Source organism: Lepus europaeus, unplaced genomic scaffold (genome assembly GCF_033115175.1).
Source record: "Lepus europaeus isolate LE1 unplaced genomic scaffold, mLepTim1.pri SCAFFOLD_29, whole genome shotgun sequence".
Lineage (NCBI taxonomy): Eukaryota > Metazoa > Chordata > Mammalia > Lagomorpha > Leporidae > Lepus > Lepus europaeus.
Window position 1 is genome coordinate 996,340 of NW_026909167.1, and position 18,277 is coordinate 1,014,616.

Genomic DNA, 18,277 nt, shown 5'->3' on the forward strand with positions numbered 1-18,277 from the left:
GAGAGCATAACAGAGAAGGATCCCAGCTGGTCTCCATTTCCCTCAACCAATTCTGACCTGATCTGCTAGTAACTATGAAATTCTTGGAGACATCCCCTGACAGCATTGTCACTCACCATCCCCTGGCCCTTTTCAAACCCTCTGCAGCCATTACTGTCTGTGGCAAGCACAGGAAATTCAACATCTAATTAGAGTCCCGTTCCCTGGAAACAGCTTCCTGAGTGGCTACAGGGACCACCAAGGCCCTGCAGCCGGGGCAGCCCACATGTGCCATGTGGTTTTGGAGGTGGCCCTTTTAGGGGAAGCTCTGCCCACTGAGCAGGAGTTTCAAAATCATCCTCATAGTTTGCAGAGCCCTCCCTGGGGAGAGACTGCTGTCCTGTGTTTTTATCTACTTGTGCTAGGGTGAAAAGAAAGGGTTGTATCTTTATAGAAGTGCCCATTAATGAAACCTTAGGAAGAGATGAGGGCACAGTATTATGAACCTTGAGGCTTTATCTGGATCCTTGGGGTGTAGGCACTGCTTCTGCAAGACTCTCCTGACCTGCTGCTGAGTACTGAGGGGTGAGGGGTGCAGAACTGCTGAGGAGTCAGTCCTGGTTGTTGTTGTTTTTTTTTTTTTTTGACAGGCAGAGTGGACAGTGAGAGAGAGAGAGAGAGAGAGAGAGAGGTCTTCCTTTTGCCGTTGGTTCACCCTCCAGTGGCCGCCATGGCCAGCACGCTGCAGCCGGCGCCCCGCGCTGATCCAAAAGCAGGAGCCAGGTGCTTCTCCTGGTCTCCCATGGGGTGCAGGGCCCAAGGACCGGACCACAGCAGAGAGCTGGCCTGGAAGAGGGGCAATTGGGACAGAATCCGGCGCCCCGACCAGGACTAGAACCTGGTGTGCTGGCGCCGCAGGCGGAGGATTAGCCTATTGAGCCATGGCACTGGCCCACTATTGTGTTTAAACGCACAGCTCTTAGAGGAAATACCCCACCTCTTGGCTAAGCTTCCCCATTCTCCCACCCTTCCCGAGATCCTCATCTCCCAGTCCTTGCAAAAGGACTCACAATCACAGTCTCAGGATCTGTAATCCTGGGCCAGGAACAAGGAATAGTCTGTAAGAAATCAGGTGCTGACCAGCCTCTGGCACCAGCCCTTCTCATGGTCCTGGGCTAAGGATGGGCAAGCCTTGTGGGCATCAGCTTAGCCCTGCCTTTCTTACCTATGTCTGTTGGAGCCCTGAGAGCCCACATCACACCACCTTTGAGTAGACCGTTCCTATAACATGTGTCTCTCCTGGAACTGGACCAGAGCATGGCCTGGCTGACCCCAAGGCCCTTTTCCATCTCTCTCTGCCATTAGTTGCTGCCTAGTGCTGAGTCAGAGCCTTGATCACTCGGAGTTTGACCTGTGTTTTCCTCTGTCCCAGTTCATGGAGTTTGAGGTACAGGAAGAGATGCAGATTCAGAAGCTGGGGTGGATGAAGGGGAACCTGTGCCAGCTGCCACCTGCCCCACTGCAGCTGATTCCTCAAAGGCCTGCAGCCCTTGTGGTTGTCCAGCAGCCAGGTTCAGCTTCCCATGCCATCATACAGATCATTGCAGAGGCAAAGGGAACCCTAGGATTGCTTTGCTCCCCTATCTGTGCCTTTTCCTTCAAGAGAAAATGATGTTCACACAGAATGTCCCACTGAGAGCCTAGGTTCCCCAATGCTTCTGGTCATGACCTGGGTATTGATGTGGCCACATTTGTAATGCCTCTGTTCAAAGACCCAACACTTATTCTCTAAGTCTAAGGGAGAAAACAGAATGTTGGTGACTGTCTCATATGTTCCATCTCTGCCTGCTGTGGGTGCTGTGGACATGTTGCCCTGGAGGAGCCCGACAATCTCATGTCCCCAACAATTGCCCTCCCTACTGTAGCTGATGTGGAGCCAGAGTTCCTGTCCTCATGCCATATTTCCCTCCAATAGATTGTGTTCCAAGGAAAGCCAGCTCCAAGGCCCCGCCTGCCAGTCCCTTGGCACAAAAACACCAGCAGTCTCAGACAAGGCATCCAAGGAGATCCCACCAGAGGCCATGAGGGAGTACATGGACATCATGGACACATTGCTGGGGCTGTTGCCCTCAGCCTCAGGGCAGCCCAGTGGACACCCAGAAGAGGACAGAATCCTGGATCCCTAGCAGGAGAAAGGGATATGTCCAGACCCAGAGCTCCTGAGTTACAATGACAAGCTGTGCTCCCAGGAGAACTCTGTCACCAAGGTGGGCTGTACAGTTCTAGGACTTGTAAGATCTGGACCATAACCACCTGGGTAGACTGGAGCAGGAAGGGACTCCAGTGCAGTAGATCCAGAGATTATGTATCCCCCTACCCTGCTGTGGATGCCTGGATTCTTGGAGTTGTGTATGTAGCATGCAGGTGCAGACACATAGGAAGGAAACAAGAGAACTAGGAACAGGTAAGGGTGCAGAGCTGGAACAAGGCTCAGCAAGGTAGTGGCAGAGCCACCGTCTCCTTCTGTGAAACCATCTCAGTGATTCTGGCCTTCCTTCCTCCTCTCAAATTCCCTGTTCTGAATCCCATGGTCCTCTTCACACCTGGGACAGAGCCACTAAGTGCCCATTTCCACCTGCAGGTGGTGGAGAAGAACCTCTCACCCTTGAATGGAGATGAGACTGTGGGGACAACCCCCAGTTACAGTGCACCCCTGTTGGACCCCAGTCCTTCTGAGTCTGTAGCCCATCAAGGTGCAGAGAGAGATGACCATGGACCCCACCTTGGGGTCAGTGCTGAGACCTCCTCCCAATGGATGTCTTCCTGGGACCCTCAGAGACACATGGACCCAGACACTCACCTATCCAGGCCTAAGGACAATGCTGTCTTCTCTGGGCACCAGAAGTATCCCTTACTGGAGGACATTAAGCCTACTTCTCCCCATGGCCACGGAGCCCCCTCCCCAAGGGGGCCCAAGAAAGCCAACAGTTTCAGAAGAGAATCCTTGGCTGATAACCCACGACCAGTGGGCATCTCCAGTGAGAACAAGGAGGAACTTCCCAGCCTCTCCTTCCTCCTGGCCTCCCAGCACCACCTGCTGCCCTTGAGGTTTGTCCAGAGCCAGTCCTCTTCCCTGCCTTGGAGCTGGGAATCCTTGCAGAGCACCAAAATCCCTCTCTAACCATGGAAGTGGTTCTCCCCCATCTGCTATCAAGTACATGAAGCGAGCTCTCCAGGGAGGCCCAGCCCCTACCAAAAAGAAGCTCTGCCCTGAGCCTGGCTTCAAGGCTCTGGAGAGCAGGCTCCAGTTCTTGTGTCTGTTGGACACTCCCAGGCTCAGAAGAGGAAATGTGACTCTTTGGTCACCAAGAGGAAGAGGACAGCAGCACTGAGTCCAGGAGGGAATGTGCAGGCTTTGGGGAGTCACCCCTCTAGGTGCAGCCTAAAGGACATAGACCTTTACTGTATCCTGAACCACAAGGCACCAGAGACTCTTGTTTACCCAATGCTGCACCTGCTGGTTCCCAAAGAGGGAGGGCAGGGTTGGCTTAGAGGGTGGGATGGGGACCATTCCTTAGGAGCATTGTTTGTTTACTTGAATAAAGCAAGTTACACAGAGAATGCTCTCTGGGCTGCTAATCCTTGCCCTGACATCAGGGGGTGAGGACAACAAGGAAAGGTGGATCAGGACTCCCTGATGGTGGGTACACAGCAGAGGCCTTCCCTGCACAGTTAGTGCATGTTTCTCATACTGCCCAAGGACACTCATCCTTTCCCCACAAGTCCAGGTCCTTCCTGCTCCCCTTTTGTCATCTCTATCTCTTAACTGTCTATGCATGGGAGCTGCTTTTAAACCTTCAGACATGGGCACCATGAGCCAGTTTCTGGAACTGAGCCTGGAGATGGCACTTTCCTTAGGGAGCTTCTTTCTGTTTCCCTGAGAGAGGCCATAAAGTGGGGCTGAACACAACCCCTCTAGGCCTGGCCCTTCCTGAGTGTGGGAGTCTATAGATATCAACTCAGTTTTCATGGGTATCTTTAATTACAAGTCACTGTGTAACCAGAAAGTGGCAGTGCCATGGATTCTTTTGCTGATTTTCATCCAGTGGTCATTCAGCGTGTCCAGCAAACAGGCATTACTGGGCTCTCCACTGCCTTGTAAGTGTCTCCAATAGGTACACCATGATTAGGTTCCCTGTATGATGTTGTAGCAGATTTTTCATTCCTAATTTGAAAACATGTAAAAACCCATTTTCCCCTTTAAAGGGCTCATATGTCTCTCTACAAACCCAATAATCATGATTGAATAACATTAATCATTGGGCTCTTGACCAGGAATCCAAATATCCCTCAGGACAAATGGAAAAATTTGAGATCTATGAGGGACTCAGAAATGTCAATAAAGGTGTGGAGTATCCTACCCACAGCTGTCTAAGAACCTTGGTGTAGACCGTGGGAAGGATCAGAGAACCATCCACTGAGTTCCATATGTCCATGCTAGGTATGGTTGGTCCACACAGAAGTAAACCCCCTGTGGTGTGATCCCAGGGCCAGCCCTACTTAACCCTGAGGCTCCTGCTGTGCTGTCCTGGAATGCACAGGATCACAGGTCAGATATAAATGCTGGGCCTGGGTTCTTTGTGCTCTGAGATGCCCTGGTGCTTGCCCTGGACCCTGGGATCACCTTCTGAACTATCCACACTCAGGACACGGGGCTCTGCTCCTTGAGATCTCGTGTTTTCTTTTTTTAAGTTTTATTTATTTATTTGAGAGGCAGAATTACAGAGAGGTATTCCATCCACTGATTCACTCCCCAATTTGCTGCAATGGCTGGAGCTGGGCCAATCTGAAGCCAGGAGCCAGAAGCCAGGAGCCAAGAGCTTCTTCCTGTCTCCCACGTGAATGCAGGGCCCCAAGCACTTGGGTTACCTTCCACTGCCTTTCCAGGCCATTAGCCGAGAGTTGGATCGAAAGTGGAGCGGCTGGGACATGCATCAGCACCCATATGGGATACTGAAGTCACAGGCAGAGGCTTAACCTACTACACCACAGCACCGGCCCCTAAATCCCAGTGTTTAAAAGAATGGAGCTCTCTACACTCACAGGTAGTGGGTCCCTTTCAGGTCTGTCTCCGAATACAAAAGTTCTGGCTGTGAGTCTGTGATCTGTCTCATCTTTGTCTTGTTCCTACACCCTAACAGTGTCACAGTTTATCCACTTGCCTACTGAGGGTATTTTGCTTGCTTCCAATTTTGGTAATTATGAATAAATAAACCACCATGTATAGCTTTTTATGTAAACACATGATTTCAGTTCATTTGGAAAAATGCTAAGGAATATGACTGCTGGATCATTTGTTAAGAGTGTGCTTAGTTTCATAAGAAACTTTCAAACCATCTTCCAATGTGATCATATCACTTTGCCCATCAGCAATGAATGAGAGTTCTTGTGGCTCCATGTCCTTACCAACCTGGATGTGGTCACCATGTTGGAATTTGGCCACTCTACTAGATGTGTAGTGGCATCCCACTGTTTTTTTTATTTACTTATTTGACAGGTAAAGTTATAGATAGTGAGAGAGAGGGAGACAGAGAGAAAGGTCTTCCGTTGGTTCATTCCCCAAATGGCCGCCACAGCCGGCACTGTGCCTATCCGAAGCCAGAAGCCAGGTGCTTCTTCCTGTTCTCCCATGCGGGTGCATGGGCCCAAGGACTTGGGCCATCCTCCACTGCCCTCCCGGGCCACAGCAGGGAGCTGGACTGGGAGAGGAGCAATCGAGACTAGAATCCGGCGCCCATATGGGATGCTGGCACTGTAGGCAGAGGATTAACCAAGTGAGCCACGGTGCCAGCCCCCACTGTTGTTTTGATTCGCAATTCCCTAATGATATAGGATTTGAGCATCTTGAAATCTCAGATCCCAGCCTGGATTCAGCGGGGCACTCACCCTTGTTCTCTTACAGCCAGTGCCTTGTTCTCTAGGTTGTGAGCTCTGGTTTCTTCTTTAGGGCCCATGTGGAGCAGGAAGGTCATGGCTCCTGAGTGTCCACCTCAGCCCCACCCAGCTTGCAGACCTGTGGTCCTGAGGGCAGGTGACCCAGCAGCAACAGTGGCAGGTGGAGCAGAGCCATCCATGGCAGTTTGGAACGTGAAAGGGGCTTCTGAGCTGCTCTCCTGACTCCCTCTTCCTCTCATTCTTCCATGTCTGGATCAGATTCAGATGTCACCCTACACATTCATCTGGCCCTCCTTTGCCCGAACACCCCTCACCCCTGACACCAAATCCATGTTTCAGGAAGCCCCTGCTCTGATGTGGTGGCTGTTCCAGTTCCTAGCAGGTGGGTACTGCTCAGCCTGTTTGCCCACCTCCCATCTGCCCTAGAGCCCTTTCTGTTGCTGGCACGTTTGTCATCCCTGTGACCACTGGTTATAGTTGCTTAGAAAATAAATGGTCTTGATTGAGTGAGGGAATTAATATGGCTGAGTAGGGAGAGAGCTTACTGCTCTAGTCTAGAAGATAGTTTAAACAAAGTGGAGAGAGTGCAGTCTCAGAGAAGAGTTAGCGAGAAAACGGCAGAGGAAACTCTACACAAATTAGAGGGACCCAGTGGACCTACGTGGAGGGCATGGATGCCCAAAACTCAGGACCCCAGCAGCTGAGAGTCTACCCTGTGGCCCTGAGCCTTTGAACTAGTGCTGGAGAGTGAGGCAAGACTAGACCACAGCAGCCCAAGCCACTGGCAATAAAGCTGCAGAAAGAGCCTAGAGGGAATCTGGCTTAGAGACCTGTGAAGGATAGTGTACCTGCCAAACTAGAGGAGAAAAAAAGGAGGGACATGTTTCTTTCTCTGCAATCACCCTGCAATGGCATCCTGTAACAACCTGATAAAGAGCAGGTGCCATTTTGGACATATGTAAGAGCTGCAACAGCTCGTGTCTGCACCAAGCAACCAGCAGAATGAAGACTCCTGAGTCTGGTGGGGGAGAACTGACAGGGGGCTGGATGCTTGTGACAGTGGGAGGCTTGTGTGCTGGGACTGTGAAAAAACTGAGGTTGGTGGCCAGTGCCGTGGCACAGTGGGTTAAAGCCCTGGCCTGCAGCACCAGCATCCCATATGGGTGCCAGTTCTAGTCCCAGCTGCTCCTCTTCCAATCCAGCTCTCTGCTATGGCATGGGAAAGCAGTAGAAGACGGTCCAAGTCCTTGGGCCCCTGAACCATCATGGGAGATCTGGAAAAAGCTCCTGGCTCCCGGCTTTGGATCAGCACCGCTCCAGCCATTGTGGCCAACTGGGGAGTGAACCAGCAATGGAAGACCTCTCTCTCTCCCACTCTGCTTCTATCTCTCTGTAACTCTATCTTTCAAAAAAATAAAAAAAATGAATCTTAAAAAATACCAAAACCATTCTACTCAGATATAGAAAAATGATGCTGAAATTCATAAGGAAACACAGGAGACATGGAATAGTTAAAGCAATGTTATAGAACTAAGTGGGAGGCATCACAATACCAGATTTCAAGACATACTACAAGGTATTTATAATCAAAACAGCATGGTCCTGTACACAAACAGATGCATAGACCAATGGAACAGAGTAGAAACGCCAAAAATCAATCCAAATATTTACAACCAACTCATATTTGACCAAGGACCTAAAACCAATCCCTGGAGCAAGGACAGTCTCTTCAACAAACTGTGCTGGGATAACTGGATTTCCACATGCAGAAGTAGGAAGCAGGACCTCTGCCTTACACCTTACACAAAAATCCATTCAAAACGGATTAAAGATCTAAATCTATAACCTGATACCATCAAATTATTAGAGAATATTGGGGAAATTCTGCAATATATTGTCACAGGCAAAGAGTTATCGGAAAAGACCCCAGATGCACAGGAAATCAAAGCCAAAATTAACAAATGGGATTACACCAAATTGAGAAGCATCTGTACTGCAAAAGAAACACTCAGGAAAGTTAAGAGGCAACTGACAGAATGGGAGAGATTCTTTGCAAACTATGCAACTGATAAAGTATATATTACCAGAATATATAAAGAGATCAAGAATCTCCACAAAAACAAAACAAACAACCCAGTAAAGAAATGGGCAAATGATTTAAACAGACATTTTTCAAAAGAGGAAATATAAATGGCCAACAGACATATGAAAAAATGCACAGGATCACTAGCCATCAGGGAAATGCAAATCATAACCAGCAGGAGGTTTCACCTCACCCCCATCAGAATGGCTTTCATACAGAAATCAACAAAAAAAATGCTGGGGAGGATGTGGGGGAAAAGGTACCCCAATCCACTGTAGGTAGGTAGTAGCTAAAACTACTATGGAAGGCAGTTTGGAGATACCTCAGAAATCTGAATATAGACCCACCATATGAACCAGCCACCTACTCCTTGGAATTTACCCAAACCAAAAGAAATCAGCATATGAAAGTTATCTGTACCCCCATGTTTATTGAGTCTCAATTCACAATAGCTAAGACATATAATCAACCTAAACACCCATCAATTGAAGACTGGATAAAGAAATTATGGGCTATGTACTCTATGGGATACTACACAGTGGTTAAAAAAATGAAATCCTGTTTTGCAACAAATAGGATGAATCTGGAAAACATCATACATCTTGAATAAGCCTGTCCCAAAGGGACAAATACCATGTTTTTCCTTGCTGGGCCCACAGCTGTTGTGACACCCATGTAGCAAAATGTTACATTGGAAGTCCAAGGCTGCAGGGCCGAGGTGAGAACTCTCCGTGAAGTGTGGCCTCAAGCTGTTCCTGTGCAGCCCAAGGTTGTAAAAAACTTTCGGCTCACGTAATGAGAAGTAAAAGACCTAATTACTGCTGGTTAATAAGGCAATGTGTCTCAACATTAATAGTAATTTTGTATTTAGTAGTTATGCCACGTAGTGCGTTAGGACAAGTGCACCATGATTAGAAACAAGGGAGCCAAGTAGTGCCAATAAGCATTTCACAAAAATCAACAAAAAACACTTTAGACTTTGGCCCACCAGTCATTAGGGCAATTTATGGGGAGGCATTAAACACTGACAAGAAACAGCACACCCTAGACAAGATAAAACAAAGGGAGCTGAGGTGTTAGCTTTAGAGAGCTGAGGTGTAAATTAGGTTCCGGGTTATCAGAAAGTTTAGGCAGCATGGGGATGAGAAAGCTACATTCAATCTTACATAGGTGATATATGGGACTTGGGCTAACAAGCACCACCATCTGATAACTCCCCTGTCCCAGGTTTTTCCTAATGAAAGGTTAACTAGTAACCTGACCTTTACCTTTTTCTTAAAAGTAGGACTGCGAATCATCACCACAACGTCTCCCTGTGTCTCTTGTAAAGTTAATCATGTAACCCCATTAGCCTTAACAAGTTTTTGTAATCTTGGAATTTCTTTTGTCTTCAGCAATGTAAGCTTCCCTATATAAGCTCTGGTTTTCCCGCCAATAAACTGCAGGCAGACAGCTGCAGGCAGACAGCTGCAGGCAGACAACTGCAGCAACAGCATACTCAAAAAGTGTGTGTGTCTGTCTGTCATTCCCCTCGCCGATTTCTGTTCCTCCTGTGCTTTCGCCCCTCGTTCCCCTCGGGTCTGGTGACTACGCGAGAGCCGGTCCGCGGCATTTCCTGATCTGTGATAACTAATAGAGCACCTTAAAAGGAAATCTGTAGAAGCGAAATTGACACTTTGAGAAGCAATGACTTGAATAGCTCTTGTCTTGACTATCAAGGAAAAGTTTTTTTTCATCTTCTTCATACTATTTGTTGAACTCTTTACTTAACACAGAGTTAAACATATGTGTATAAAGTCAATTGAAAATATATCTCAGTAAAAAAATAAGAGTGGGTGTAAGAGAGTGAGGAGGAAGTTTATAACTGCAAAGCTGTATAGTTCTGCATACATTCCTACTACTTACCTCTAACGGTACAGTTTAAAACTTGCTATGGGACCCCAAATCCCATTAAGTTGGGTGGTAAAAATGCCATCTTAAGTGTTACAGTGACCATATTGAGTGTTAAAATGATCATATAGATAGGATCAAGTGTTAAAAGGATCGTATAAATAAAATCAAATGTCTGGTAATAATAATAGAGAGAATTAAAAAGGAGAGAATGTTCCAACACAAGAAGCAGTCCATACAGCAGACTCAGAATGACGATTGCTTTAAATAGCACTCTGACCTCAGAATCAGCCCTTAAAGCATCTGGTCTGGCTCATGAGAGCATTTCAAGCATGGAAAGCCAAGATACTGTGTCAAAAAAAGAATGTCCTACGTGAAGGATCTCTGTGAGAGAGACTCCCGTGGAAAGAAATAGTCATCAAAGAAGAATGTACTTTTCTCTAAAGGGAGGAGAGAACTTCCACTTTGCTTATGGCATTGTCTAATACTGACGGAGTTTTTGGATTCAAAAGTCTTCCATGCCTAGGCAGCTCATGTCAAGAGCCTCAGGTGATAACTGACATCATAGATAAGAGTGTTAATTGTTAATAACAACAGGAGTCACTGTGCACTTACTCCCCGTGCAGGATCTCTGTCCTCAATGAGTTGTATTATGAGAGTTAACTGTAAAATTTGTTCTCAGTGTGCGTGTGTGTGTGTGTGCGCACGCGCACTGTTGAAATCTACTTAGTATAGAGTTGGTCTTCTGTGAACAACCATTCATTGAAGATTCATTGAAAATGAATCTTAATGGAGAATGGGACTGGGAGTGGAGAGGGAGGAGAACAGGTGGGAGGGCAGGTATGGTGGGTAAAGTCACTATATTCCTAAAGTCGTACTTATGAAATTTGTACTTAAACAAAAGTTTTCTTTGGAAAAAAAAGATTACTGGATCTCATAAGAGAGTTTGGTAAAGTGGCAGGATACAAAATCAACATGCAAAAATCAATGGCCTTTGTATATACAGACAATGCCATGCTGTGACCAGTCCCATTATAAGACCAGTCCCATTCACAATAGCTACCAAAAAAATTTAAATAAATTGAAATAAATGTAACCAAGGATGTGAATGATCTCGATGATGAAAATTACAAAACATTAAAAAAAAAGAAATAGAAGAAACCAAAAAAATAGAAAAATCTTCCATGTTTGTAGATTGGAAGATTTAAAAGCATCAAAATGTCCATACTACTAAAGGCAATTTACAGATTCAGTGATAAGCCAATCAAAATACCAACAACATTCTTCTCAGACCTAGAAAAACAAAGATGTTAAAATTCATATAGAAATACAAGAGACTCCAAATAGCTAATGCAATTTTTAAAAGATTTCATTTATTTACTTGAGAGGTAGAGTTAAAGACTGAGAGAGGGAGAGACAGAGAAAGGTCTTCCATCCACTGGTTCACTCCCCAAATGGCTGCAACCAAGAGAGCTGGGCTGATCCAAAGCCAAGAGTCAGGAGCTTCTTCTGGGTCTCCCTCGCAGCTGTAGGGACCCAAGCACCCAAGCCACCTTCTACTGATCCCCAGGCCATAGCAGAGAGCTAGACCTAAATAGCAGCAGCTGGTACACAAACCAGCACCCATATGGGATGCCAGCACGCAGGTGGAGATTTAGCCTACTATGCCATAGCACTGGCCCCACTAATGCAATTTTAAACAACAGAAACAAAGCCAGAGGTATCACAATACCAGATTTCATGACAAACTAAAGGGAGTTATAACCAAAACAGATGGCACAAAAACAGACATGTAGACAAATGGAACAGAATAGAAACTCCAGAAGTTAATCCATGCATCTCCAACCAACTAATCTTTGCCATACCAGCTGAAATCAATCCCTGGAGAAAGAACAGTCTCTTCAACAAATGGTGCTGGGAAATTGCATCTACACATGCAGAAGTATGAAACAAACCCCTACCTTACACCTTATACAAAAATCAACTCAAAATGGACCATGGATCTAAATCTATGACTTGATACCATCAAATTACTAGAAGAAAATGTAAGTGACAACTCATTGAAGACAGAGATCCTGCATGGGGAGTTAGTGCACAGTGACTCCTGTTGTTAACAATTAACACTCTTATGTATGACATCAATGATCACCTGAGGCTCTTGACATGAGCTGCCAAGGTTATGTAAGCCTTATGAATCCACAAACTCCATAGTATTAGACAATGCCATAAGCAAAGTGGAAGTTTTCTTCTCCCTTTAGAGAAAAGTACATCCTTCTTTAATGGCCGCTGGGGTCCCACTCGCAGAGATCCTTCATGTAGAACATTTTTTGCCACGATGTCTTGGATTTCCTATGCCTGAAATGCACTCATGGCTTTTCAGCCAGAACAGAAAGACTTAAGGGCTGATTCCAAGTCAGAGTATTACTTAAAGCTATTATCATTCTATGAGTCTGTGTGGATTGATGAAGCAATGACTTTGAACAGCCCTTGTCTTGACTGTTAAGGAACATGTTTTTTTCCCCATACTATTTGTTGAACTCTTAACACAGAGTTCATCATATGTGTATAAATTGAAGAGAGATCTTAGTGAAAAATAAGAATTTGGGCCGGCGCCGCGGCTCACTAGGCTAATCCTCCGCCTAGCGGCACCGGCACACCGGGTTCTAGTCCCGGTCGGGGCACTGATCCTGTCCCGGTTGCCCCTCTTCCAGGCCAGCTCTCTGCTGTGGCCAGGGAGTGCAGTGGAGGATGGCCCAAGCCCTTGGGCCCTGCACCCCATGGGAGACCAGGATAAACACCTGGCTCCTGCCATCGGATCAGCGCGGTGCGCCGGCCGCAGCGCGCTACCGCGGCGGCCATTGGAGGGTGAACCAACGGCAAAAGGAAGACCTTTCTCTCTGTCTCTCTCTCACTGTCCACTCTGCCTGTCAAAAAAAAAAGAATTTGAATAAGAGAAGGAGGAGGAAGAGGGGTTGGAGAGTGGGTGGGAGGGTGAGTAAGGTGGGAAGAATCACCATGTTCCTAAAGTTGTAATTATGAAATGTATGAAGTTAGTATTCCTTAAACGAAAGGTTTCTGAGGAAAAATTATTATACTCATTAATATAATCTTGAATTCTTACTGTGATTCATGAGCCACAAACACACAGTCACTCTATTACCATAACTGATTTATATAACCATGGTTTCATATTGATTCATAGAACCATGGATTCATACTCACAAAATACTAGATGATTTATGCTGATTTATAGAATCATAACTTCATACTGATACCTCCAATTCAAACCCAGCACCAAAGGACACATTATAGCCTCCCTGCTTTATTCATTTTTAGCTCCTTTTCCCTCAGAAACTGGCTATCATTATCCACAGTTTATTTGGTTCTTTGAGCAATCCTGAAATACATATAAAATATTTTGAAGTATAACCTACCCCAATCCTTGTTTATTTTTGAACTCATAAAATTGGCATTTCTAAATGTAAAAACATTAAGAAGTATACTCAAAGAGGTGTCCTTCCTATTCCTCCAACCCAGCTGCCATTCCACCATACTGTCCACCTTGTTCTTCTGATCACTATAATCTCAATAGTTTTTATTTCTTGTTTCTTTTTTGTACAATTGAACAGATATGAGGGACTCTCAAAAAGTTCATGGAAATTATCATTAGTTATTTCTGTTTCTATGAATTTTTGAAGCCCCTATACATGTGTATTTTCTTGTTTCTTGTTCTTTTTTCCTTTTTTTTTTTTTGACAGGCAGAGTGGACAGTGAGAGAGAGAGAGACAGAGAGAAAGGTCTTCCCTTTTGCCATTGGTTTACCCTCCAATGGCCGGTGCGCTGCGGCTGGCGCACCACGCTGATCCGAAGGCAGGAACCAGGTGCTTCTCCTGGTCTCCCATGGGATGCAGGGCCCAAGGACTTGGGCCATCCTCCACTGCACTCCCGGGCCACAGCAGAGAGCTGGCCTGGAAGAGGGGCAACCAGGACAGAATCCAGCGCCCCGACCAGGACTAGAACCTGGTGTGCCGGCGCCACAGGCAGAGGATTAGCCTATTGAGCCGCGGTGCCGGCCTTCTTGTTCTTTCTTATATGAAAACTAGATACTTCAGGGGAAAAAAGCTATCTGATTTAACTCTAATCCTAAATTTAGACAAATGACATTATTCCAGCTATTTAGCAACTTAAAGTAAATACTTAAGAGAATGAATAATATATTCTGAAACTAAATCAAATTATATTATCAGCTTTCTAATTTTTTTTCCATAAACATTCTGGTTTTGATAACAAGCACCTAAAGACATGTACCATTCAATCCAAGTAGAAGCACAGGATGGCAGAAGGCATCTAATGGCCCTTTGTGGTATATCAATTCAGTCATCTATATCCCTAATTTAAGAATATCTATAAGCTTAAATTTTCTGATCAGTAAATTTAAGAGTTATGGCTCGGTGGTTCTCTGATGTCATTCAGCTCCAAGATTCTCTGAGTCTTGGTTCCCATGGAGCTGTGATTCTAATGCTCCACACTCCAGGAGAATCATCTTAATAAGACATTCAAGGCAGCTTCCTTTTCCTTGAGAGCTTGTTTGGAGGTTCTAGCAGGGGAGCGCAGCTACTCGTATACCCTTGACTGAAGACCGGTCCTCCTCTAGCGGGGAAGGTCGTCTTCTTCGACCGAGCGTGCAGCTTCGGGAGGGACGCACATGGAGCGGTGAGGGAGGAAGGGGACACCCGCCTAGCCAGCCAGATCAGCCGAATCAACCCTGGCAATCAATGGGGTGACAGATGTTGCAGCCAGATCGCCCTCACATCCAGCTTCCTTTTCCTATCCTGAACTCCTGGGCTACAATTAAAACATGGGTGGAATGGGCTACCTCATGAATAAGAGCGCCTTCAAAGTAGCAGACCCCATAAACATGCGGAGGACTCTTGTAAACAACCTTGGGGAGGATAAGAGGACCAAGCTTCATGTTGAAAAACTCCACAAGGCTTTAATTATTCGGTTCAGGGAGATTGATAAAGAAAAAGTGGCACTAAAGAAATTTTTGATAAAGCTTCACAGGACAACTGGCTATTTTCCTAGAACAAAGTTCTGGTGATCTACACCACTGCAGTTGAGGAATTCACCAAGCACTCAATTCAGAACATACTTGAGTCTCCTGTTATCTCTGTGGGGCTCAAAATGGCAGCATAAGCAACTAATAGGAAAGATCAAAAAAGAAAAAAAGACTATGTAATTGAAGACACAAAGGAATGTCTGCAAGAGTCAACCAGTATACCTACAAGAGAGAATAAGCAATTTATTTCTCCAGATGATTCCATTTCTTCTTACAGCCTGAGGTGGTAATATACATTGCATATATTATTTTCTTACAAATTTTCTTTGAGACCAGAATAAAACTTAGCTATCTGACATCTTTGTGAAACTGATAATTAAATACATATTATATTTGCCTATTAATTGTATTCTTTTCTCATTGGCAAGCCATTTTCATCTGTTTTTCTATAGTTTAAATAGCATGAAAAATACAAGTCAATGTTAAAATTAACATGAGATGGGGCCAGCTTTGTGGCACAGTGGGTTAAGCTGCTGCCTGTGTTGCCAGCGTCCCGTAACAGAGCCCCAGTTGAGTCCTGATGGCATGGCTTCCAATCCAGCTCCTTGTTAATGAGCCTGGGAAAGCAGCAGAAGATAGCTCAAGAGCCTGGGCCCCTCCCACCCATGTGTTTCAGGCTGCTGATTTGGCCTGGCCCATCCCTGGCTGTTATGGCCTTTTGGAGAGTGAAACAACAGCAGATAGAGGATCTCTCTGTCTCTGTCTCTCCCTCTGTATATAACTTGGCCTTTAAAATACATAAATACTTATTTTAACAAATGAAACAGTGTAATAGTGGGAAATGCATAGACTCTTGAGTGTAAATGAGCAATTAATTCATATTTCAGTTTTTTTATGTATGATCTTGGACTTAGAAGCTCTTTTTAAAAATTCAAATCAGTTACAATACTTACATTGAAATACTGTTTTAAGGGTTGAATAATAATATTTATTAAGAAAATATAGTGTATATTGCAGATACCCTAAAAATGGAATTAGCTTTATAAAATCATTGTTGTTAACATTATTTTATCACTGTGTAATAGAGCTCAAGTTATATCCATTATCTATATTGAGGTAAGCCCATTTCCATTTATGGCTATGAGTTTTTTCCAAGGCTACACCATGATAGCTAGACTATATAATCTTCAAGGGCATTTCTGGCTTTCAGTTCTTTGGTGCTAAAACTCCATGATTCTGCCTTAAAAATCTTAAAGAAAAGATATGGCAGTCAGAAAGCATACCAAAATAACTTAAGGAGTTTGGGCATACATATGTAGCTATGGTTTATCTAACATATTTAAAGATACTTATTTTTCTGGGGGATATGTCTCATAAGCTATAGTAATGTCTAAGTACTCACAAAAGACTTACCATTCTTGGGTTCTTCTTCAAAGTTAATTAAGTTAATTAAATTAAACCTCAGAAAGATTTACTTTTATTGAATTAAAAAGTACTTTTTTTCCTTATTGTAAAAATAATCCTTTTGGTGTTCTATTGCACAGTAGGGTAATAATAGTTAACAATAACATACCATATTTTTTAAATAGCTAGAAGATTTTTGAATGTTCACACTACAAAGAAATCTGAAATATATGAAGCAATTGATGCTAATTATCCTAGTTTGATCAATAAATTGACGCATGTAGAAAAATATTACATTGTACCCCATAAATATTTACAATTATAGTTTGTTCATAATTACAAATAATTTAATAAAAATTTTAAAAGAAGATACTTATTTTTCAAATCTGATAGATCTTAAGAAGCCCCTCATGACTGGAAGATTTGCAGAACAAATGCAACCCATTACTTGAATACCCTTGGAAACAAAAAGTGAGCAGGCATAGCTACCCTTATATCAGATAAAACAGACTTTAAATCAAGAACTGTAAAAAAAGGCAAAGAAGGACTTTATATTTTGATAAAAGGCTCAATTTAGCAAGAAAACATAACAATCATGAATATATAAGCACCCAACACAAGACCATCCAGATATATACAGAAAATACTACTAGACTTAAAAGGAGACGTTGACTCCAATACATAAATAGTGGGTGACTTCAACACTCCATTCTTATCAATGGACAGATCATCTAGACAGAAAATCAACAAAGGTACATCAGAGTTGAAACATAAGCAAATGTACCTAACATATTTCACCCAATGGCTACAGAATACAAATCAGCATATGGAACATTTTCTAGGATAAACCACATATTAGGCCACAAATCAAGTCTCAGCAAATCTAAAAAGATTGAAATCATACCATGTATCTTTTTAGACCATGAAGGAATAAAACTAGAAATCAACAACAGAAGAACAACAGAACATTCAAAAATACTTGAAATTAAACAACATGCTAGTGAATGATCATTGGGTCACTGACAAAATTGAAAAGAAAATCAAAAACTTTATTGAAATAAATGCAAAGGAAAACAAAGCAAATCAAAATCTGAGGGATGGGACCTACACTGTGGCATAGTAGGTTAACCTTCAGTCTGCAGTGCTGGCATTCCATATGAATGCTGATTCGAGTCCCAGCTGTTCCACTTCTGAAACAGCTCCCTGCTGATGGCCTGGGAAGGCAGTAGAAGATGGCCCAAGTGCTTGGGCCCCTTTACCCATGTGGGAGACCCATAAGAAGCTCCTAACTCCTGGCTGCAAGTAGACTCAGCTCTGGCTGTTGTGGCTATTTTGGGAGTTAACCAGTGGATGGAAGACCTCTCTCTGTCTCTCCCTCTCTCTGGCTGTAACTCTACCTCTCAAATAAACAAATCTTAAAAAAAAAACCTGCAGGATACAGCAAAAGCAGTATTAAGAGGGAAGCTTATAACATTAGAAGCTTACATTAAAAAATGGAAATGTCTCAAAGATCTAATGATGCATCTTTTTTTTTTTGACAGGCAGAGTGGACAGTGAGAGAGAGAGATGGAGAGAAAGGTCTTCCTTTTGCCGTTGGTTCACCCTCCAATGGCCGCCACGGCCAGCGCACTGCGGCCAGCACACCGTGCTGATCCGAAGGCAGGAGCCAGGTGCTTCTCCTGGTCTACCATGGGATGCAGGGCCCAAGGGCTTGGGCCACCCTCCACTGCACTCCCGGGCCACAGCAGAGAGCTGGCCTGGAAGAGGGGCAACCGGGACAGAATCCGGCACCCTGACCAGGACTAGAAGCTGGTGTGCTGGTGCTGCAAAGCAGAGGATTAGCCTATTGAGCCGTGGCACCAGCCTAATGATTCATCTTGAAAACATAGAAAAACAACAACAAAACA

General features: G+C 44.5%; 1 pseudogene; it reads right to left on the bottom strand.

The window, feature by feature from the left end:
- Positions 1-18,277, bottom strand: part of LOC133754733 (F-box/WD repeat-containing protein 12-like) — a 177,697-nt pseudogene that overhangs the window by 113,365 nt on the left and 46,055 nt on the right.